Source organism: Microtus pennsylvanicus, chromosome 2, assembly GCF_037038515.1.
Source record: "Microtus pennsylvanicus isolate mMicPen1 chromosome 2, mMicPen1.hap1, whole genome shotgun sequence".
Lineage (NCBI taxonomy): Eukaryota > Metazoa > Chordata > Mammalia > Rodentia > Cricetidae > Microtus > Microtus pennsylvanicus.
This window is the reverse complement of record NC_134580.1, coordinates 44,732,616-44,755,674: the sequence shown is the minus strand read 5'-3', so window position 1 is coordinate 44,755,674 and position 23,059 is coordinate 44,732,616. Positions and strand designations below refer to the sequence as shown.

Genomic DNA, 23,059 nt, shown 5'->3' with positions numbered 1-23,059 from the left:
CCCAATGTAGGTCTGTCTGACTCTAAAATTCCACTTTCCAACCAAATTGAAAACCTGCCAAATTTCCATTCTCCCCATCCCCAGATGGTGGGGGCTGGGTAAGTATGATCCACCAAGAGGACATTAGGGTGACCAATAGCAGGCTAAGGATGTCTCTGAAGTTCCAATCTCAATCCTCTAGATTGAGGCAGGTGAAGGTTGTTCATAGAGCTCACATGTTCCCCATTCCAATTTAGCAGCTAAGCGTGCTGGTTCCCATCTCAACGGACGGAAGCTGAAGGTTTCCATGAGGATGGACACAGAGGACGGAGAAGACAAATTGGGGAGAAACTTGTCAAAATCTGAGGCTTCTGCAAAATCAGTTCTGCTCATATTTCCTGCCGTCTTTGCAGGGGGCTATCTTGCCTTGGGATAGCACAGGCATTAAAGCTGGAGGTGGGGACATGCATACGGTATGTGACTTTATTTCAGGACTCAACAGATGTTGGCTTTGACAGTCAGTGAGTGAGCGGCACTTTAGGCTGTGGTCCAGATGGCCAAGGGCTTTGCTCTACGGCCAGAGCCCAGAAGATGCCATGTTCACATATAAATGAAGGGGGTGACCATGATCCAAGTAAAACATCATTTTCAAAGACAGCTTGGCCTGCCGTGGCTTATGGACCACTGTTTGTTGAAACCACCTCTATTTGGTTGCTACTAAGCACAAGTTAGACAATTAGCTTAAGTCCACTATCCTTCCTCAGTTCACTTCAGATTAATGGCTGGACTGAATCTTCATCCCGACTTCCATTTTTGTAATCTGAAAATACTCACGTAATTCATGTGTGTGTAATACTCATACACACACACACACACACATCTCAGCATGGGTTTGATTTTCTCGAGGTTTCCAACAATTGATAGCTCGTAAATGTTAAGGCAGAATTTGTATCCAGGCCCTAGGAAAACTAAAGCCCTCATTCTCCAGACTATAGCGATGCTTCTCAGCAATTCTTTGACAATAGTTTGCACCCCTTGAGGCACTTTCGTTTACTTTCTCAGAGTGACTCCTGCACCTGCATTCAGATAGGACTAAAATATAGCAGGCAAGTGACTTTTTTTTATCATTACGATTGCACCTAAGATTGAAGTCCCGAAGCTAAGGACACTGCCTAGCATCCTGAAGGCAAATGTTGGGAGAGTAATTTCCCTGGGCCCCACCTACCCACATCAAGGAAATACTTGGCAGCACATCTAAGTTTCTCCTTATTTTTGACCTTCCAGCTGTCTGTGTTATCACAGGATCTGGCAAGCACAGGGAGAATCCAGTCCCGATGACCCTGGCCTGCTGAAGGCCATAAATGGACTTCCCCCTGTCATTGTCTTTAAATGGCCTTTTCGGAAACATCCACAAGGTCAGATCAGCCACTGCAGCCCAGATGCTCCGTCACTCACTTCCTCTGGAATGAACTCCAGCCAGGGATGGCTTTATGTGTCTAATCACTTTTGGTATCTAAGTAACAAACTTAAAGGTGTTCTTTATGCTGTGGTGCTAAGACCAGTGCCAGGTGCTTGTGCCGTTTGGTCTTCTCAGCAGCCTAGAAAATCAGAAATGGTCTATTATGTACAGCCACGTGTGTATGGGGCTGCTATTCTCCCCCCTAAGACAGTCTAGGTGACTGCAGTGCACCGTGCCCCCGTGTCTGCGCTCGGTGCGCTATTACCCAGTTACCGAGCTTCAGGCAAGGGGGCTGGAGATTAAAATACACAGACACACACACACACACACACACACACACACACACACACACACACAGACAGCGACACGGGTCATCCTAGAATTCCCCAAGAATGCCCCCTTTATAGGGTTCAGGGGCAGATTATATAGCGATAGCCAAGTCCCAGCCAAACCCACCAGAAACCACTCTCCTGCCATCAGGAACTGCAGAGGGTCTCGTGCTCAGAGCAGCTGTAGGCACTCAGATTAGGGGATTATAAGAAAGTCAGGATCTGGGGTCTCACTGCTCCCAACAGGTGACCTTGTTTCAAATCTCCACCCATGGAAGAGTACAGCATCAAGGCTGCTGTGAGATCCTGGTGGCTGCAGCATCCTCTTTGGTACCCAGAATAATGATACTGAATGGATGGATGAAAACGGGTAAAGTCTCGAGTTAGCTATTGCTGGATCCTAACTCTTTGAGGTCCCAGGTATTTTTGAATGCCTGATTAAGGTTTATCACATTTTCTTCCTCCAATATCCACAACTATCTACAGCTTGTAAAATATTTAAGAGGGCCCAGAAACAAAAGCAAGCATCTGCAACATGTGTGGTTAATTGTTTCTGAAGAATTCAAACGGAGGCATCACACCACAACAACATGTGAGCTGCTGTACTCCTTATGCTGTTAATGATGGGTCTGGTTTACAGGTGAGGAAATATGACATGGAGATTGGCTTAGTAAGTAACCCTGACATGTGTCAAAGAGGACACAAAGCGAAACCTACGCTGAAATCCGTTATCCAGAAACATACCCTCTTTTTCAGTCATGTAGACAACAGTAGGTTGATACACCAGCACTCAAAGAACCTGTGGCAATACACAAAACAGGAAGTCAGGTGAGCTCTCTCTTACTATGGCTCTCAGCTTCGGAGGCACAAGAAGGAGGGAGGGGAGCCACCAAGGGAGGGGAAGAGATGGCAATGAAATAATGGAAGGATATGATAGAGATTGTCACAAAGGCAGGCATGAGGACATAATTACAAAATCACTTAAAGTTGGGCTGGAGCAACCAGTGTAGTGAGTACAGCCTAAGAAAAAGTTGGAGAGAAACACTTCCTCTGCCTCAGTTCATTGTTCCGCCATCGTTCAGCATCCATTTACTCAATGTATGCTTTGTACCAGCAAAGGAATGCACACAATCTATATCATTATATTTACAAGCTGAGCAAAAAAGGGGATGGGGAGAACAGAGAAATAAACAATCAGGGAAACATCAGGTCTTCATGGCCACTGAGCTGAGACAGCACATGGTACATTTTTCGACAGAATCTGATAGAAGATTTGAACGACCTCTCTTCTATGTAGCAGTCTAGAGTGGCACCAGGCATGAAAAGGCCTTGAGAGAATTTCAAAGTTTAAAGATAATGAGTACCTTTTGATGTTTCATTGATTCAGATAAGAAACTCTACTTGAGATGGGTGCTCTGATGGGAAGCTGTGCTCTGCATCTCAAGAACTTAGCCACTCCAGGTACAAAAACGGGAAGGAAAGAGAAGGGATGCTGATGCCAGAGAGGCAAAGCACAACGGAGGATGGGGTAGGAGAAGGAAATAGTGCTATAGTCTATGTCTTAGGTCTCTATTGCTATGGAGGGACACCATGACCATGGCAACTCTTAGTAAGGAAAACAATTAATGGGGCTGCCTTTCAGTGTAAGAGACTTAGTCCATTATCAGCATGACCCGAAGCATGGCAGCATACAGGCAGACAAGGTGCTGGAAAGAGAGGAGGATTCTCCATCTGGATTGACAGGTCACAAGAAGAGAGAATAATACTGCACTTCTCTCGAGCATTTGAAACCTTAGGACCCACCCCAGGGACACATTTCCTCCTACAAGGCCACACCTACTCCAACAAGGCCATGCCTCCTAATAGTGCTACTCCCTATGGTCCTATGGGAGCCATTTTCATTCAAACTACCATAGTCTAGAGAAAGAACGAATCAAGTTGAACTTTGTGCACCATGAGAAGCTTCATATGTTGACAGCATTGCAGAAGGTAGTAAAGAGCCAATAGTCTAAGTAAGCTCAGATGAGACGCCATGGTGGCAGCTAGTTGGGTATTATTGTGGTTTAGCTCTAGACTGTCTTCCTGGTGCTCACGTAATGAAGGCTTCAGATGTGGGACCTTTGGAAGGAGTTGAGGGCTCTGACCTCCACGACAGCTTCATCTATAGATGCACTGGTGTTTTTATATCACTAGTGGATAGGACAGATTCCTGAGGAGATGGGGGTCTAATCAGAAGAAACAGGTCACCAGGCTGGGTACATTCTTTGTCCTGATCCTTGCCTCTCTTGCCCACCCCTTTTCCTTCTGCCCAGGCTCAATCACCTGCTCCCTGTCATGACATTATGCCTCATTTCAAGCTTATCATCAATGGAGCCCAGTGGCCACACACTAAACTGTGAAGCAAACTGAAACCTGTCATGGTTTTAAACCGTTTCCCCCAGGCATTTTGTCAGAGCAGCAAGATGTGAATTAACACGGGTGAGCAGTGGCTTTACCCAACACAAGAATGGGGTCAATGGAACCTGACAATCAGCTGGAGATGAATAAAGAAAGAGAAAGCAAAGATAAAAATGAGACCTTTGAGTAGCAGGGGAGTGATGGAGATCTTGACAAGGAGGGAGAAAAAAGGAATTTTTTCCCCTATAAACAAAGCAAATCAACAACAACAACCAAACAAACCAAAAACCCTCAAGAGTCCATTTTGTTGCTACTACCATAAGTGCTTATTTGAATCTGAGCAGCAGATATACCAAGTTGAGTACTGGGCTTGAAAGACCTAAGAAACATCACAATGTAGTGGACAGGACTGCCAAGCCACTGTGTCTACTGCCTGATTCAGAATCATTGCATTGTTAAAATCGCTTGTTTGGGATGATAACTTGCATCATATCTCATCAATGAAGAAGGAATTGGACAAGGGGACGGTCTGAAAAAGCCTGTCAGGGTATACAGATGAAGAAAGGGAAGGGGCCAAGCCAGAAAAGGTGAGAAAGAATAGTCTGTGGTGTGTAAGAGAAAGGAACTAAAGGCTTTGTAATGAGAGCTGGTCAGGCATGCCAAGTGCAGCTGAGGGAGCAGGAGGCAGAGAAGCCATGGAGCTGTCGCTTCACCTGCTGGAGGTCATGACCCAGAGCCAGCCACCTGCTCCTGCAGAAACCTGCCTTCAAACAGCAAGATGCACTAGAGGTGGAGGGCAACGTACCTGGAAAACACAAAATCTCCTTTTAGCTTGTTTGTAATACCAGCTAGGCTGCATTTTCTTAAGATAAAAGAACATTGTCTTGCCCATTACACTGACTGATTAGAAGCTCAGAGAATGTGGACACTTACTCCAGAGAAGAACAAGCCTCAGGAGGCTCTGGCTGACGAATGACTGTTCCACCATGATTTCTTTGTCCTTTTTGACCACCTCCGCGGCTCCTATCACATCACTTCTAATTCCCAGGCCGGCGCTGCTTGCCAGAAGATTCTGCTGTCTCGGCAAAGCTTCCTGGCTGGTTATATATATATTAAAAAAAAAAAAAAACAACAATGTGGGAAAGAGTTAATTGGCAAACAGAGTGACTATATTTGCAACCCAAGAAGACCTGCTGTGACTTGTTATCTGCAGAGCTAAGCAGCTTGCTGTACAAGCGATATTCGAAGCTTACTGCTGTTAATGCCAACGGGGCCACTTAACACCTCCCTGTAAATGGTCTCAAGATTAATATCTTGCCATTTAGTTTATGGGTTTTTTTTTCTCCTCCTTAGGATGAGAAATTTTCTTCATCTTTTGCCTAAGAGAAGGTCAGACTTGGCAAATCCCTGGGGCAAGAGTCCCACTGGAAAGTTCCTTCTTCCTTCTCCCCATGCAACATGAATCACAGATTGGAAAATTACTCAGCAGTGAGGAGAAAGAGGCGGCCGGTGGAGTCAGAGACCTGCATTCGTATCTCCGGACAGGGAGCTAAAAAGCCACTTAGCTTAGTGACCCTCAAGTTTCCTGATGCTGTGACTCCTTAATACAGTGCCCCACGTTGTGGCGACACCCAGTCATAAAATGATTGCTATGGCTACTTCATCACTGTAATTTTGCTAGTGTTGTGGTCCTAGTGTAAATATCTCTGTTTCCAGGGGGTCTTAAGCAACCCTGTGAAAGGGTTTTATGACCCCCCCATGGGGGCCGCTACCCACAAATTGAGAACCATTGACTTAATGTTCATCTTTAACGTTCTTTTGTTTATTGGGAGAGAAGACAGAATAACACAATATCAGAATTTTGCTGGTGGGCAACTGATTCCAACCTGGCCTCTGCCCTTCCTCCATTGGCTTCAGCTCTGCACTCTTCATAACTGGTGGCCTCTTCCCTGAAGCCCACTTTTCCCTGGGGTTTCTGTGACCCCCTGCAGGCCTAAGTTTTCCTTCGGTTATCACATCTGTTTAGTTCTCCATGTTAGCTTCTTCTTTTCGGCCTGATCTGAGAAGCAGGAGGGAAGCTGTCTTCCTCTTCTTTCTTACATCCTCTCTCAAGTGAATAGCCATTACCATCCCATTAAGCACCACGCACATGCTGATAGCTCTCAGATTTACTTCTGTAGCCAGCACGTGTCTTTGGAGATACCGTGTGCTTCACTCACCTGCCCAGTTGGCATTTCTACTTGGGTACTCTATAATCAGTGAGTATCTTATATCAACATACTTATGAGTCATGAATATCCTAAGAATGCAGTTTTCCATGTTTACGACTTCGAAATCAATTGTCCCATTAGGATTCTTACGACTTCAGTCGGAAGTCTGGGTTTCCTAGCTAGTCTCTTTCTCTATTCTGTTCTCCATGGGTATCTTCTGGCTTATGGACTCTGATATATAAGGCTTCTTCAGTTTTTTGATTTCTCACCATTTTATGATGAGTTCCTTGGTATGGGTTTTTCATTGCCATTCTAGAGTTGTTCTCCGCCCTTCTCCATCCTGCGTCATTCCTTGGTAAGCTTGGATATATACACTTCCTCATCAGTTCCGTGGTGGCTGGACTTCTGCTTAGAGAGTACACATATGAGAAACAGAGGAAAGGAAAGCCTAGAATTAAGGAATATGTTCCATGGTCATCTTGCTTTGAGAATTACCACAAACTGTAGGGGCATTTTCAATAGTAATGTCTCCTTTATCCATATAGGCTGCCAGTCATGATATGGGATTCCCCTCTGTATGCTGTAAATATATTTTATTATCACTGGTTAATAAAGAAGCTGTTTGGGCTTATGGCAGGCAGAATATAGCTAGGAAGAAAAACGAAACTGAATGCAGGGAGAAAGGAGGCTGAGTCAGGCAGATTCTATGTAGCTGTGGAAGGAAAAGGACACTGGAACCTTACCAGTCAGCCACAGCCTCATGATGATACACAGATGAACAGAAATGGGTTAATTTAAGATGTAAGAGCTAGCTAGGAACATACCCTAGTCTTTGGCCAATCAGTGTTGTAATTAATATAGTTTTGTGTGATTATTTCAGTCTGAGTGCCCAGGAAATGAAAGTGCGGTCTCTGTTTACACAGTCCTTTCTCCATGTTCCAGTTCCCCTTCTTGGGCTTGGTGTAGCAATCCTCACCACTGCTTTTGGCCCCCAGGTATAGTTTTCTTGTGGCTTCCGTATACCCCACCTTGAATGGAGTTTGTATTAAATATTCTCAAATGATCCTTACTTGAAAATTGTCTTAGTTAGGGTTTTTATTGTAGTGAAGAGACACCATGACCACAGCAATGCTTAAAAGGAAGCATTTAGTTGGGATTGACTCACAGTTCAGAGGTTTAGTCCATTATCATCACAGTGAGAAGCATGCGGACAGACTGGTACTGGAGAGGTAGCTGAGAGCTCTACATCTGGTTCAGCAGGCAGGAGGAAGAGAGGGTGACAACGGGACTAGCTTGAGCTTCTAAAACCTCAAAGCCTGTCCCCAGTGACATACTTCCTCCAACAAGTCCACACCTACTCCAACAAGCCATACCTCCTAATAGTGCCACTCCCTAAAGGCCCATGGGAGCTACTTTTATTCAAACCACCACAAAAACGTGCTACATTTTTGCTAGTTTGAGTTTAATCCTTAGAATTCCTTTATTTGAACCAACAATGGGCACACAATCATAAACACACTTATGCACATACACATGCACACACATAGATATAGAAAGATGACATCTCTCCTTATCTAACCTATCTATCTGTCTGCCTGTCTGTCTATCATCTATCTATCAATAGAAAGGGAGGGACAGAGAGAGAGGGGGAGAGAAACAATAGAAACTGTTCTGATAACTGTTCTAAATGTACTGAATCAACTCAATACAGTATTCCTGCAGCAGTGTGTGATCATTGAAATGCATACCCTGCATCACTCACTGGCTAAAAAAGAATTTTTAAACATCTGGTTTCATTCACAACAACTTTCTTACAGTAGGTCAAACACTTCCATGGTCTTCCCCCTACCTATTCCTCCAGATACCTCTTGCTTTCTTCTGTAGCTTTTTCCTGCACTTTAGCCATGCAGATTAATACTAAATTCTCTAGAGCACAGGCAGCGTAACTATTTTGGGGGGATTGGATATGACCTTTGCTGTCTTGAGTCAGAGCTACTGAGAATGTGAAACAAGAATCCTAGGTGGGCTGAGGTTATGGCTTAGTTGGTAAGGCACTTGCCTTACTTAGGCCAGACAACCTGAATTAGGATCTCCTACACCCCTATAAAATATAGATGAGGCGACACACTTCAATAACTCCAACATTGATGGGGAGGTAGAGTAAAGGGGAAGGATCCCCAGAGATTATTGTAAGCCCTGATTCAGAGAAATGTGGATCTTTCCATCTTTCTCACAGAGATGAGGGGCCAGGTAATTCCTCTTACAAACAGTCAAGTCTTATCACCTGTTTCCTTGTGGAGCCAACTTCAGGACCAGGGAGATGGAATTTAATACAAAGGACCTTGCCCAAGAGGGAAGTGGGAAGCAAAGGGGGATCCCCGCTTGCTTCACCTTTATCATTCCTTCTTATAGATAAAATTATAGCAGACATGGGAAAACAGATCTTGTTCCTGGGCTATGAGTTTCTGATTAACTAGACTCTATCAGGACTGACTGATAGGAAGGAATTAGAAGGGATCTTGGTTCAAAGAACACTTATCCTCTACCAGATCTGTGACTTAGGAAAGACACGACAGTGGTTGACTCTTGTTTTCCCACAGCCCAAAGGGTAAGTAACATTTGCTTTGATTAGGTCTGGAAATCCAATGGATATGGACACTTGAAATCAAAACTACTCTGAAACATTGGCTTCCCTCTTCCACAACTGACAATGAGAAAAAATAAGTTTCACCATTAACCCGCCCAAAACAGTGCCAATTAATGCCAACAGGACAGGGCAGCAATTATGCTTGCAAGGGACCATCAAGTGTTGGTGAGCTGCCCAGTTGCCAACCAGTCAATAACATTCAGCCTGAAGTGATCTCCAGTTTACCAGTTAAAAGGAGGACTTTCTGTATGGATTTGAATTATGAGAATTTATATAAATTTGGCCCAAGAACACCCAGAGTAGGGTATGAGTCATTTTAGAGCCCAAGTTTCTGGCCTCAACAAGAGCCTTTCCAGTCCAATTACATGGGTAGAGTGTATTTTTAGGATCTGCTTGTCTAAGAGCTTGGAGTTCTTTTCTGGTATCACATTTTATTCCCTGAACTGGCCTTTCCAGGTGTTAAGCTTCCATTTCATTTAGGAACCATCCCAGACCATGACTTTTGCTCATAATTGTCATCTTATTTCTCTCGGTATAAAACAATAGTTCATATTAAAGCAGTAACAACTAACCCTTGCCACTTACATGATCTACTTTACCCTTTCGTCCACCTTCTGATCATGTAATAGCATCTTCACAGCAGAACGTGAGGCTCAAAGATACCAGTGAGGCAGGATCACTAAGGTCAGTAGTTGCTCATCTACGTTTGTAAAGCTCATTCTGAAATCCATGCTCTCAAGTATGTGTCCGGCACTCAGATTATTTATACAATGACTATGGTATAAATTTACCTATTTCCTGGGAATTTAGGAGTAAACAATGTTTCTTTTTTATTGTGTTGAGTTCAGCACTTAAAAATGGAGCAGAATTACAGTCCTTCATGATTGCACCATGAGGCAACAGTAGCTGACTTGACATCTACCATTGGAATTTCAAAGTATACTGAACTTGAGAATCCTATGGAAATTTGTTCTCTGTTTCTACCCAAATATTTCACATACATTTCTCCAGACAGCACCATTGCTAACTCTGTCACGTTATTGGGAGATTGGGGACTGTTTCCTCACACTTACTTCTCTTTAAATGGTTATAGCTCATACATCAGAATACTTCAATGGTCCTACCTCCCAAATCACTAGGCCACATTATTCTATCTTATTGCCACTGACTGATCTTGCCTTATAGGAGATAAAAAGGGGGATTTTAAGAACTACCACCTTAGTTGGCTTTGATTTGTTCAAAGATCTTTTTATCTTTAATTTCATGTATTGTTTATAATCAATATAATCATTTGAAATCCTCTGGGGAATACTTAAGGACTTAACTATGGCAATTCATCCATGGACAGTTTTCTACTATCATATTCTGCAGATGATCAACTAGGCATTTTTTCCCAAATACCATGCAAGGCAGAGCATCTGTCTATGGATCTTGATTGAACACGAATTCTGTTTGTGAATGAAGGCTCGTGCACCACCTGGAGCTCATTTACCTCTCACAGGGAAGTTGATGATATTCTCACCTTTCAAAAGGGGAATCGTTGAGGCAAAGCAGGATGAAAATGCTGAGGATGAGGAAGATGAGCTCATGTATGCTACTCATTTCAGGAGCACCAAGTGCTGGGGATGAAAAAGTAGAGAATTGCAGAGACACAGTTCTTGTTACTAGAAAACTTACCCTTTACAGGAGTAGGCAGATTTTCATCAATCATACATCAATATCTAGGTGATCTTTCTAATAATGACAAAGCTTCAATTGACCTTTTACCCTTTTGGGCACTCTCCAAATTGTTTGATGTACATTAACTAGCTCTGTTCTACAGGGAGCCTATGAGATACACAGTATTATCCCTTCATTTTCTTGGTAAGAGAGATTCAGCACACAGCAGATACACTTACCTGGGATTTCTCTGCTTGTAAGTGGACAGTTCAAGATTTGACCTCAGGCTCCTTGCAAGCTTTCACCTACCCCATTGTCCTCACAGTGCCATGAAGGTAATTTGGGACTAAAAAGAATCTGTGAGGGAATGGTACTGCTAGCTTGACATATCTAGAAAGACTGTCCAAAGAAGTGGCATTTAGGGTAAAGTTTAAAGGCTGAGGGACAATAGGAAAGGGTAAGAGAGTTGATGGAGCTAGGAGCAGCAGGTCAGGTGGGTGGACATGTGAAGCCCTGAGGCCAAGGGGAAGCTGAAATAGCCAGCAGGGAGCTATAATTTCAGAGCAAGGACATCACAGGAGATCGGAGAGTATTTGGAAAACATTAACAACTATATTCTATGCAAAGTACTGTGCTATAGACTTACTCTTCAGGGAGCTTGCAGGTGATGCTTAGCTTTTGCAGTAATTACCATGATGCTAACCTGCTTCCTGCACCTTTACATTAACCGTAACTTGTTTCCAAGGACCGTACCATTCAACCTAAAAAATTCTCTAATATTTCACGTGCTAAGACTCTATCCATTGCTTTCAATCATACCCATTTGTTAGCGATGTTCACAATTGCCCTAGCTAGTTCTATCAGCTCCCACCGTTTCCTAATCTTTCCTGTCTACTTGGCTTCTCCGTGTGGGTAAGTACCAGTAGACAAAACATGACTTGTGTATATGAAAATATGAGCTTTTGCTTTGCACTTGATCTTCTACTGCACCCAGGCTTTCATAGCTTAATGGCATGTTTATTCTGCCAAAGGACTTGGTGGTCCACCTTATTCTCATCTTCCTTTCTTCTTTTCCATGCCCGAGTAACACCAACCCAACCTGTCAACCACTCCTGCTGACTTTGACCCCACAGCATATCCTCCTCCTGTTCCCGGTACCACCAGCACCTCAGCTGACCACTGTAAAACCTCTTGATGATTCCCCTGGCCTCCCAAAATCTTCATAATCTTCGACTCAGACTTCTCTGAGATGATTCTTCTTTGTACCAACCATTGGCTTACAGTTTATCTATAGCCACAGCCAGGCTACAGTGACAGAGCTGGGTGATGGCAGCAGAGCCTACATGTCACATCAACAGAAAAATATTACTGCAAGGTCCTCTGAAAACAAAACACACAAAAGCAAAAAAATTAAATGTGAGCCATGCTCTACATAATCTTCATCTCTCCCACAAAGTAAGGATGTGTGCACAAACAGTGACCTCATGTTTCTCCTCTCAGTAACCTTGGTAGGAAAAGTCCCTGCTTCTCTTCTATTCTTTATGTGTGAAGATAAGGATGACTCTGAAACAATGTGCTGGGAAGACTGTCTTGCAGAGGAGCAGGAAAGGGGCTGTCTCTGGAGTACTCATCAGAGACGATATTAAAGTCTCAGCTACTTCTTGCCTCCAGTGGCTGCTGAGCAATACACTGTCTCTTTAAAATAGCTCACACCCTTCAGATTCTAATAATAAGCCAGAGTTAGGCAAAATTTCCCCAAAATATTCAGTTCAGGATCCTTACAGAAACTGGCTTCTGCCACAATGGGCATCCTGTTTACTGTGTGCTCTCATTAACAGAGTCCTGACTGGAAGACCCAGAACTGCAGCTCACGTCCAGAGCCTGCGGGCATGGCATTTTGAATTCTTTGTTAAACACTATATGCACACATAGATCTCAAAACTCTGTTTAGAATTGCCCCTTTCATATACAGCAAAGTACACAGAACGTAGACCATTTGAACTCTTTTCAGCTGTACAGCTCAGGGGCGTGGACCTTTGAATTTCTGTGAGACTAACATCACCATTCATTTACAGAACTTCTTCATCTTGTAGAACTGAATGTCTAAGTTGTTGAACATCAACTCTTCATTCTGACTAGCCCTAGCCCCTGAGAATATTTGATTTTCTGTCGCCACAAATCTGATGATTCCAGGTCTCTGGGCAATGTGGGTAGAATCATACAAAATTTGCTCTTTTTTGACGTCATTATTTCAGTAAGCACTAGGTATTTCCAGCCTTTGGCTGGTCTAGCCTAAGAGCTCTTCTTTCTTAAGGCTGAGTAAGACCCCGTTATGCAGTCTCAGACATTTTATTTATATAAGCACTCCCCAATAAACACCCGAATGGCTGCCAATGATTAGAAAGTGTGCCACGAACATGAATGCCAAACTATCTATTCAAGATTCCGCTTTGAATTCTTATGGGCTTTGGCATTTCAGAAGGAGAATTGGGAGACTATGCCATCATTCTGTGTTTAAGATTTTTAGGTCTCTGTGAGTCTTCTTAACTGCTCTTTTATAAAATTTTCCTTCAGTAAAATATTAAGATCCAGATTTAAAACCTAGCTTCAGAAAAATATCACAAGAAAAACCCTGCCCTTTCACCTGGTTCCAAGTCTCCTTAGTCACTGGCTTCCTTAGTTGTCCTAATGACCACTTTGTCATTGTCATAAGGTACAGGTATTCTGCTTGTTTTCCTGTGTTTTGTTCTCCAAGTGAGTCAACTGAGGAAGCTAAGAAGGCCATGGAACAATGTGAGAATTTTCATATTTCTTCCTTCCCTGTTCTCCTTGGGTGACCAACTCAGTCTCCTTCAACCAAGTGAAAGGATGGAGAATTAAGGCTACTTCCTTGCAATGCACACATGACTTCGAGAGCCTGTGAATGGGCTTAAACAGATCCTGCCAAGGTCAAAAGGTGAGACTCATGCTGTAATTTTGCTTTAAACAGGGAGGGAGGCAGGAACCTCAATGACTGGTCACCACTGTCTCCCCTGAGCAAAGGATGGAAAGCTTGGTATTCATCATTTGGCAACAAGCTGCTCAGTAAAACACTGTAGAAGTCAGCAGAATACAGTCCTTGCTCCTGATCACTAAACTTATCTTGCTTTGATCTAGGCTCTGCAAGACCCCATTCTAGAGGCTTCCTTGCCTATGAGATGACTTCCCAAATGCAGTTCATGAATAGTGTTATTTATCAAGTGCCTTAAATATACAACATCACATCCATGGCCATTCCTGATACCTCTTAGTGCTGGTTGGCACTAATAAAGTTTTGCTATGACCCATTTTTTTTCTTTATGACTACACAGGTTGGTTAGTAATTTAGAGATGGGGCTTATAGAAGCCATGTGGTTTTAACCCAAAACACATGGTCACCACGTGGAGCAGATAGTTTGAAAAGTCAAGTTAGGCTTTCTGAATCCATATTTAAAAACATTGCACATCAGACCCTCCTTTCAAAAACCAGAATTTAGTGAGTAGAAAGGCTTCTATTGTAGAGATCGTGGGTGACAGGACATGTACCCTCTGGTCTGTTGCTAATAGCCCAATGGCATTTCTTCAGATGCCTGAGTTGGGCACAAATTACCAGTCTTAATCCCCTTAGAGGCCTACACCATTGACTAGACCTTTCCTCTTCTGTGGACACTTGGAGTTCTTCAGCAAACTTCAGAAATAAAAGTGAGTCTATTAAATGTTTCCAGCTAAGAAACAATTTGTTTGGTCTAAGATTGGGTCTTTGGGAATGAATTTTCGATCAATTTTCATGAGCTGTTTCACTTCCTTTTCCTCCTAATGGAGGGAGTTTGTCCTGTTTTAATTACATCGGTGCTTCCTCTTAGTTTCTCTTTTCTTCTCTGAGGTGGGAAAAGAAAAGAATGGATAAAAATGACCTATATCAAACACCAATCACATGCCAGACCCTTGACTATTCAATATAACCCTTTTCATGTTGCTCTAGCTTTTTCAGAGTCTCAGGTCTCAGATTTCAGCTTCCCCAGCTGTAAATGCCATTGATGACATCTTCAAAGTGTGCAATCCGAATGATATAACATTCACCGAGTGATTTGCCTAGATTCTGCCACATAGTAGTCGACTTAGAAAGGGCTGCTAGTGCAGCTATTACTGCTGTTGTTAGTGCTATTGTTCAGCCTTCACCAGTGCCCCACATGCTAGGCATCCAATAGGATTCTGGGTTTCAAAATCATGAAGCAAAGTAGTTGCACAACCATTGCTGATTGGGTGATAGAATTGTGCGTGCCTTTGTTTAGAATTTACATATGAAAATGAGACCAAGTAATGGCTTTGGGGTAAGGCAAAGTTGCAAGGAAATGAAGGCAGATGAGGGGCAGAACTTGCAAGTTTTGCCCTGTGTTTAGTTTAATGTTGGTGTTCTATCCTCATTAATGTCTGTGTATGGCTCCACAATAAATTGGGAATTTGTTATGTGAGAAAATGAAGATTTATACAAACCTAAATGGAACAAATGGTGAATAATTGATTTAGCTAACCTGACAACTCCGGCTTGTAAATAACACAGAATGTTTTATTCTGGCAATAATTTAGTTTCCTGGGCATCTTAACTCCTCCAAGGAATTTAGTACAAAGCTCTCATGCTTTCTCCTCTTGCCATGGACATAAGTAAATTTTAGATCATGAATTCTTTTCTCCCATATAATCCTTGCATGATCTATGTGTATCATGGCTCACATTCAATATTCTCTGAAGAATGTAAGGATCATTAATATGATTTAAGAATATGGTATGATTTCTATTTAACAAGGCATATAGACAGACATGCGTGCACACACACACACAGAGTGAGAGAGAAAGAGAGAAAGAGAGAGAGAGAGAGAGAGAGAGAGAGAGAGAGAGAGAGAGAGAGAGAGAGAATGTTCCCGTGTGTATGTGGGTTCATGTGTGTGCATGTTGCCTGGAAGTCATAGGTCAGCCTTAGGTACTATTCTTAAGGGGTTGCCCAACACAATTTTTGTGGTAAGGGTTTTATGAGAACCTAAGGCTTGCCTGTTTGGCTAGGCTAACTGGCCAGTGAGAGGTAAGGAACCATCCGTCTGCCACCTGAGGGCAGGGATTACAGGTGCATAGCACTTGTAATCCTTTTATTTGAGTGCTGGAGCTGGAAATCAGGTGCTTGCTTGTGCAAGAAGCCCTTCACCTACTGAGCTATTACTGCAACCCTCAACACACCATTTGCATTGTTCGCAGCTCTTCATTTCAATCGTTCAATAAAAATATATTTACAAATTATTTTACTTGCCAAAACACTAAGGATAATCCTGGGGTTGCTCAATGCAATAGCCATAATCCCAAGCCTTAGAGTAGACATAAGGTCTAAGAAAGGAAGCCGTGGGAGCTGGGAAAGTGTCACAATGGGTAAAGTGCATGACACTCAGACATGAGTGCCAAAGCAAACGTGGGGTGGAAGTGGTGGTGGCCACTTTTAATACCAGTGCTCGAGAAACACAGACACTAAATTTGCAGGACAAGCAGGCCAGCTACACTAGCTAGACCCAGAAAAGTGGGCTACAGTGAAAGACCATGTTTCAATAAATAAAATGGGGAGTTGAAGAAGATATTTGATACCAACCTTAGGCTTCCACATGCAGGCATCTGCATGCACATATGTGTGCACACATGTATGCATGCACTTGCCCACACATATGTCCATATACAAACATGCAAACACACACACACACACACACACACACATACACCAACACACATAAACACCTGAAAAAGAAAGGAATGGAAGTGGCTGAGGATTGATAGGGCATTGTAAGGTCAGATCAATTGTGCAATGTGTGCCCCTCTTCAGACAGAACATATATAACTGAATTAGCATACTATGGGAAGAGGGAACCCAGTGCAGGAAAGAAAACTACACAAGTGTTCATTATGCCAGTTCAAAACAAGACAAGGGGGAAAGATGAAATACACGAAGGATGGGAAAATTTGCTTAGTTTTACCTAGGAATGTAGATCTCAAATAATCTAAGCCATGACAAAATACACAATTGAAGAGGCCATTGTGGTTCTTGTTACCATTGTATGCTTTCTCAGGAGCCTTGTACCAGCGCTTGAATCGACTGCAAGCATCACATGCAGTATTGCAGTCAAACTCCCTCCTCCTCTGGTTCTTACAGTCTCCACTCCCTCTCCTGATACATTCCATGAGCTTTAGATGCAGGAGTTGTGATGTTGATGTACCAGTTGGGCTGGTTACATGTCCTCTATATTTTGACTGGTTGTAGCTTCCTGCCATAGTTTCTGTCTGTTGCAAAAAGAAGTCCCTTAAATGAGTGGTAAGAGCTACACTCAGCTGTGAGTATAATGATACATATTTAGGATGCAGTTAGAGATTATGCTGGGTTAGTAAAGTGGCAGTAGTATGCCCTTATCTATACTCAAGGAGTTGGCTAATTCATAACCTCCCTATATCCAGAAAGTTGGCTACATTTCTAGTACCCGGTGTGATTTTCTGCCTGTTGAGCGGACCTTAAGTCCAATTAAAGAGTTGCTGGTTACTACAAATATATGTATGGTACTGTTACACCTTTAGAGTTTATGCCATGCTTGTCATTATTGTGGTTCATAGGTATCATGGCTAGGTAGGTTGTCATTGGTTGCTTCCCTCCCTTTAGCAGCTTATGTGGAACCTTCCAGTACTGTGAAAACTCATCCTCAGGAAAGCGACTTTAAAGTCTGACATGACATTTAACAACCAATGAGAAAGGGATTGTGTCAATATGCTTATGATCAGTGTTGCTACTTGAGGACATGTGACTTTCAGATTTATATACATATTTGTATTATGCCTCAGTTTTCTCTTCCGAAAAAACAGAATGAGAGACTATGTTTTTCCCTAGGGTATTTATTATGGAAGAGGTATATAGTATGAGCATCAGTGTCTGCCATATAGAGAGTCTTAGTAACTATACATTCAACTGATGTGGGTGCCCCAAATGAACATAGCATGTTCTCTCGTGAACTTCTCAGCGAGTTAAATTCTGCCCTCATTGATGGACAATGGCAAAGCTGGGTGTGACTCCAGTCAGACATCAGAGACTGTACTCTACTCGTGAAGCTGTCTTGCTGGGTGAAATGCACAACTCATGGGCAGTATGAGTAGATAAGCCTCTCCCTGGTAGATTCCTAATGGCTGATTGCTAGTTGTACCAGCTGACTAAAGAGTAGAAAAGTTATCAATACAAAACTGTTTTATATTAAAACAGAGTATAGTCCAAGTTACTATCATGATTGGGCATTAGCATTTGAATGATGTAATTTTTAAAAAAATGTAACTTTGGGAGCAACTAGAAAACTTAATTCTGACCTTTTTTTCAGTCACTAACATGCATTTTTCAGGTCTCTGATTTCTTCCTTGTGCGAACAATAGTCACTTTTTGATAAAAAAAAAAAACCCAAAATCACAAAAGCCAGTATTACTATGTGAGCTGTTATTTGTTGACTACTATGGCACTTGACATATTTTATTCCCTGTTTTCATAGTAACTTGCAATCCAGATATCATTATACCCATGTCTAAATTTAGGAACAGGGTCTTGGAGAGCTAAAACACCTGGCCCATAGATTTTAAGTGCAAGTTCAGATTGCAATCAACATTTGTTCAGATCCAAAGCTTAGCAAATTTTGTTTCCATTCTGCCTGCACAGAGTGGAGGATAGTGACAGCCACAGAAGAAACAGAAGGAAAAAGTTTGGCTCTAGCTTGTAAATGGAGACTGCTCGTTCACTTCCTGGCCACCCAGATAGAAATAATCACACAGAAGCTATATTAATTACAACACTACTTGACTGATAGCTTACACATATTCCTAGTTAACTCTTATATCTTAAATGAACCCATTTCTATTAATTATTCTGTATTAATAAATACAGATATTATCTGTATATCAACACAAGGCTATGGCTTACCAGTGCCAGCAGGTCACTTCTTTGACTCTCTGACTCAACCTATTCTCTCTCTATATCTCTGATCAGATTTTCTACCCGGTTGAGCTCTGCTAAGCCACTGGCCAAAACAGCTTCTTTTTTAACCAGTGGTAATAAAACATATTGACAGCATACAGAGGGGAATTCCAAATCACTTCCTGACTGAAAGATATCCTGTTCATGCTTGCATGTCCGTGCATGTGTATAATGTGTTCATGCTTATGCATGTGTGTGTGAATTATGATCTATGACATTAGACACATTTGGAAGAGCTTACAGATGAACAAAATAAAAGTACTATTTTTCCAAATGACAAATACTTTTATGTAGGAAATAACCACGCCATACCAATTATTTGGAAATCTTTCACTTCTGTGTATTTATTTTTGCAGTTGTTGAGACTTTTTAAAGTTTATTTTGGGGAAAAATTCAAATCCAAAGTAAAATGGTGGTATCATGCCTTGCTGTAATCTCTTGGCTGTTCCAGTTTGCCATTCATTTTCTTGCAAACCTTTGCTAGAGTCTTTATGAAAGTATATACATATATATGTATATATATACAAATACTATATACAAGTAGTGTATATATGTACATATGATATAAAATATAATATGTGCATATAATATACATAAGTACAATTTATATGTATATATAGGCATATGCAGGTATGGAGTTTGGCACAGGTACAGATCACTGTAATCTATACACATCTGTCTAATATGACATCTTCATTTTGATGCAACAGCTTTATTTAAATATGCCACACCATAGCCAAGTTGCATTTATACTCCTGCTTTCAATTTCTCAGGTGAGTAACAGGAGAGACAAATACCATAGAAGGAGCGCTTTAATAAAAAAGAAAAATCAGCAACTTCCGTTCACATAGAACTTAAACGTTGATTGGTGTAATTCACCATGGCTGTAAAGCAGTCACGTGACTATCTTCTCATTCAGAAGATAATCAGGTAAGATACAGAGAGGTCAAACTCACCAGATTCCAACAGCCAGAAGCAGCAGAAGCAGGACTTTAAGCTTCCCCTTTTGGTACAAAAAAGGATGTTGCTTCATGAAATCTGTGCTATTTCGCCCCTGTGGAGAAGGTAGAGGACAAAGGTTCAGGGTGGTTGGGCAGCAATAACCAGCACAAACGACCATCTAAGTCATGCTGATTAGCATAGATGGATGGCTACTTGCGCTGTTAACCTTTATCTACGCACTCACATCATCACTTGAAACAAAATTCAAACTACCGCTCATCTCCCTCGCAATCTACAGGATTTTGCTCCAGTATTTAACAAAAACATTTTCAAAAGGTTAGACACAAATGCACTTTACGCAAAATTTGTTGAGCAGGTGCTACGTGCAGGGAGTTCTTCACCGAGGCAGACATAAGGTTGGTGTGGAAGTGACAGGCGGAAGAGTGATGTTTGCACTTCCTGGGAGAATGGATGCTTCCTCGTAAGGGTGGTGTGGAAGACAGCCTTTATACATATCCAGGTGGAGAGCTTCGGTTTTCAAATAATTGGACTTCATATTATATTGCCCTGTACTACTACATCACAATCATGTTTATTTTTAAAGGAATTTAATTTGTGCTTTGCTAATTTCTTACAGGGTTACAGTGTTTTCATCATATCCACCCTCTGCTCCCTTGCCAGCTCCTTCCAGCCTATTGTCTTCTTAATTTCATTACTATTTAACCTCCTTCTCTTCCACATCTTCTTCTTTCTCCTCCTTTTCCCTACTTTACAGATGAAAACAATCCTAAGTCAGAGAACAGTTCAAAGTCACATGAAACAGTCTGCTAGGTTCTCTGGAGCCAGGTGTCAGAACTATGGTGACAAGCCTGACCTCCATTACAGGTGGGTGATGGCAGAGAGGATCAGTGTGGATTCCTGTGTGAGAATGAGTGTCACAGCAACCACATTTAGGCCTGGCTTCACTCTGCTGGCCTGCTCCTAGTAAGCAAAGCCTCCTTTGACACAGGCCAGGGCAGGTTTAAGGGAATGCTACATGAACCCCAGCCTCTCGGGGAGAAAGTGCCCTTCCATCAAACATGTCTCTCTTCCTGCTGTGGGACAGAGGTTCTACTTATCCCTTCCTAAAGGTGGCACCATTGCCCCCTCCCCCCAGCATCACTGGAAACCTAGTCTTCTCTACCCTGTTATGTGTTTAGCTTCCAGGCCTCGGGAAATAAGAAAATCCAGGAAAATAAAAGTCTAATTTTCCATGAAAGGTTAAGTAGGAGGAGAGACTGATGACCTTTTACCTCTAGTTATTCCCATACCTGTCTAATCTTTAAAGCCATCCAGAGTGCTTAATACAATATAGATTACTGATTCTAAACACAAATTTCCAGGGGATTGCTCAAAAAAAAAACCCTAATATTTAAAATAAATTATTTGGGGGGGGGCTGGATGTGTAGCTCAGTTGTGGACTGCTTGCCTCGTGTATGTGTACGTGTGTAGTCTAAAGAATATTATTTATAAATTACAAACATATCCAGAGTTTTGCCTTCTGAGTCCCCAGGTATTAGATTCGTTAACATAGGTAGTGGCCAGGCTACTTTGTTCAATATTATGTTCCCAGTGAGAAACCTAAAGTCCCGAAGTGCTTTGCGGCTTGCCTGAAGTCCTTCCACAGAGACCGCGTCCTTTAGCTGGGACCGCTCCAAGTTTCCCAGGGCCCAAGCTAAAAATCTTTCTCCGAAAATATAAACACACTCCATTTATGAAGGAGGACTTATTTATCTTTGTCAGTGTGCCACTGTGAACGGATACAAGAAAAAACACACCGCAGACAATTGCTCAGTCTTTCCTGGTGTGGTCCGGCTGATGGGGGCAGAAAGGGTGGGTAACCAGAGCTGTAGGATACACTGGGACCAGCGGTTCTCTCCGCTTGTTGCGCTTTAAAAGCTGGTGAATGGAGACAGCTCAGAGGTGGAGGCCGTGCTCATTCATCTCTTCAGCATGTGAAAGATATTTAGAGGCTGAACGACTTTCAGCCCTTCCAGACTTGGGAATTAAAGGTAAATACATTGCGGAAAATGCTTTGCACGAGCCTTAAAGGTCTGTGTGAAATCCTTCCCAAGGGGGAATCGTGGGTCGCTAAAAGGTTGTTTCTCACTAATGCCCCTGATTGGCTGTGGGCGCGCAGGTCCCTCTGAAGTGGCAATCAGTCGGAGTGACCACTGCCCTTTTGCTGCGATTGTCAATGGTCTGGCAATTTCCCTCTATTTTAATCAATTTGCTTTCTGAATAGCCCTTTTCTTTGTTTTAAACAAAAGAGGTAAGTGTTCTCAGGCGAATGTCCTCCCCTTCCTTAGAAGCTCCTGTTTTCTTTAGAAAGCCCTTTGGAGACCTTCCCCACATTTAGGCTTTTCGGAAGACCAGCACCTCCTTTCATTAAAGAAAGATTCATTCTGGCTGACATCCCAACTCAGCGAGCAATATGATTAGTGTTGTGAGCATCAGAGGAGCACCCAGTGGGAGGTCACGGAGTGGAGGTTGGGAAAAACCTGGTAACATAGCCAGGGTTCTTGGTACGCGTGGAGAGCTACCATTTAAGCACAAGACTCAATTGTATTTGAATGACAAACAGCATGTTCATGGGGAAGTTACTTACACTGCATTTTTATTTATTATCTGATAATTTTGATTGAGTTGGGTGCCCTCTATTCACACTGGCTAAGTCTGTCAATCCTACCGTTATAGATGAAGGTAGTGTGAACAGAGGCAAGATCTAGCAAAGGAAGTTGATGGGGAAAGTGCACAGTGATTTCAACGGTGACACTTTCATTTCTGAGTTAATTAGTGCCATCCATTTAACTGTATAGGGTCAACAATTTAGTGACGATATACTGAATCAAGCCATGTGACCAACATTATGATGAAAATGTTTAGATCAAGAAGATAGATGGAGATGAATGTTTGTAGGCGTGCAGATCAGTGTAACACGGTGTAAGCGGTACAATCCGGTTGATCCCAGGTGCTTGCGTTTCCCCCATCATCTCACTGGAAGCATATAAGCCACAACTGAGAAGTGAGGACAATGACACTTTAGAACTCTGTAACTCCTTCCGTATCCAGGATCAGTCCTGTTTGATCACTTCCAGCTTCCGGTCACATGGAAGAGGATCGGGAAGTAGGCCGGAAGAATGGAAAGCAAACTCCCACATCTTATACAACGCAGACAAACATATCAATGCACTTCAGCGTTATATCATTCTGGTTGTGGAAATTGAACCAAGGCCACTAACATCCCATGAGGAATGCAAGGAATCATAATGGACAATGAAATAAATCCATGTATTCTCTGGGTGGGAGGATATGAAGCCCCTTAAGACCTTTTCTTTCTTGAAAATGGTA

General features: G+C 42.4%; 1 long non-coding RNA gene across 1 annotated transcript; it reads right to left on the bottom strand.

Moving 5' to 3' along the window:
• Positions 1-1,232: 1,232 nt before the first annotated feature.
• Positions 1,233-19,758, bottom strand: LOC142844804 (uncharacterized). The gene is made up of 6 exons (XR_012909776.1): positions 19,684-19,758; positions 6,644-6,779; positions 5,098-5,261; positions 4,878-4,969; positions 2,512-2,566; positions 1,233-1,577 (listed from the first exon to the last, which is right to left on the bottom strand). It is a non-coding gene; the product is annotated as an uncharacterized LOC142844804 (long non-coding RNA).
• Positions 19,759-23,059: the final 3,301 nt, after the last annotated feature.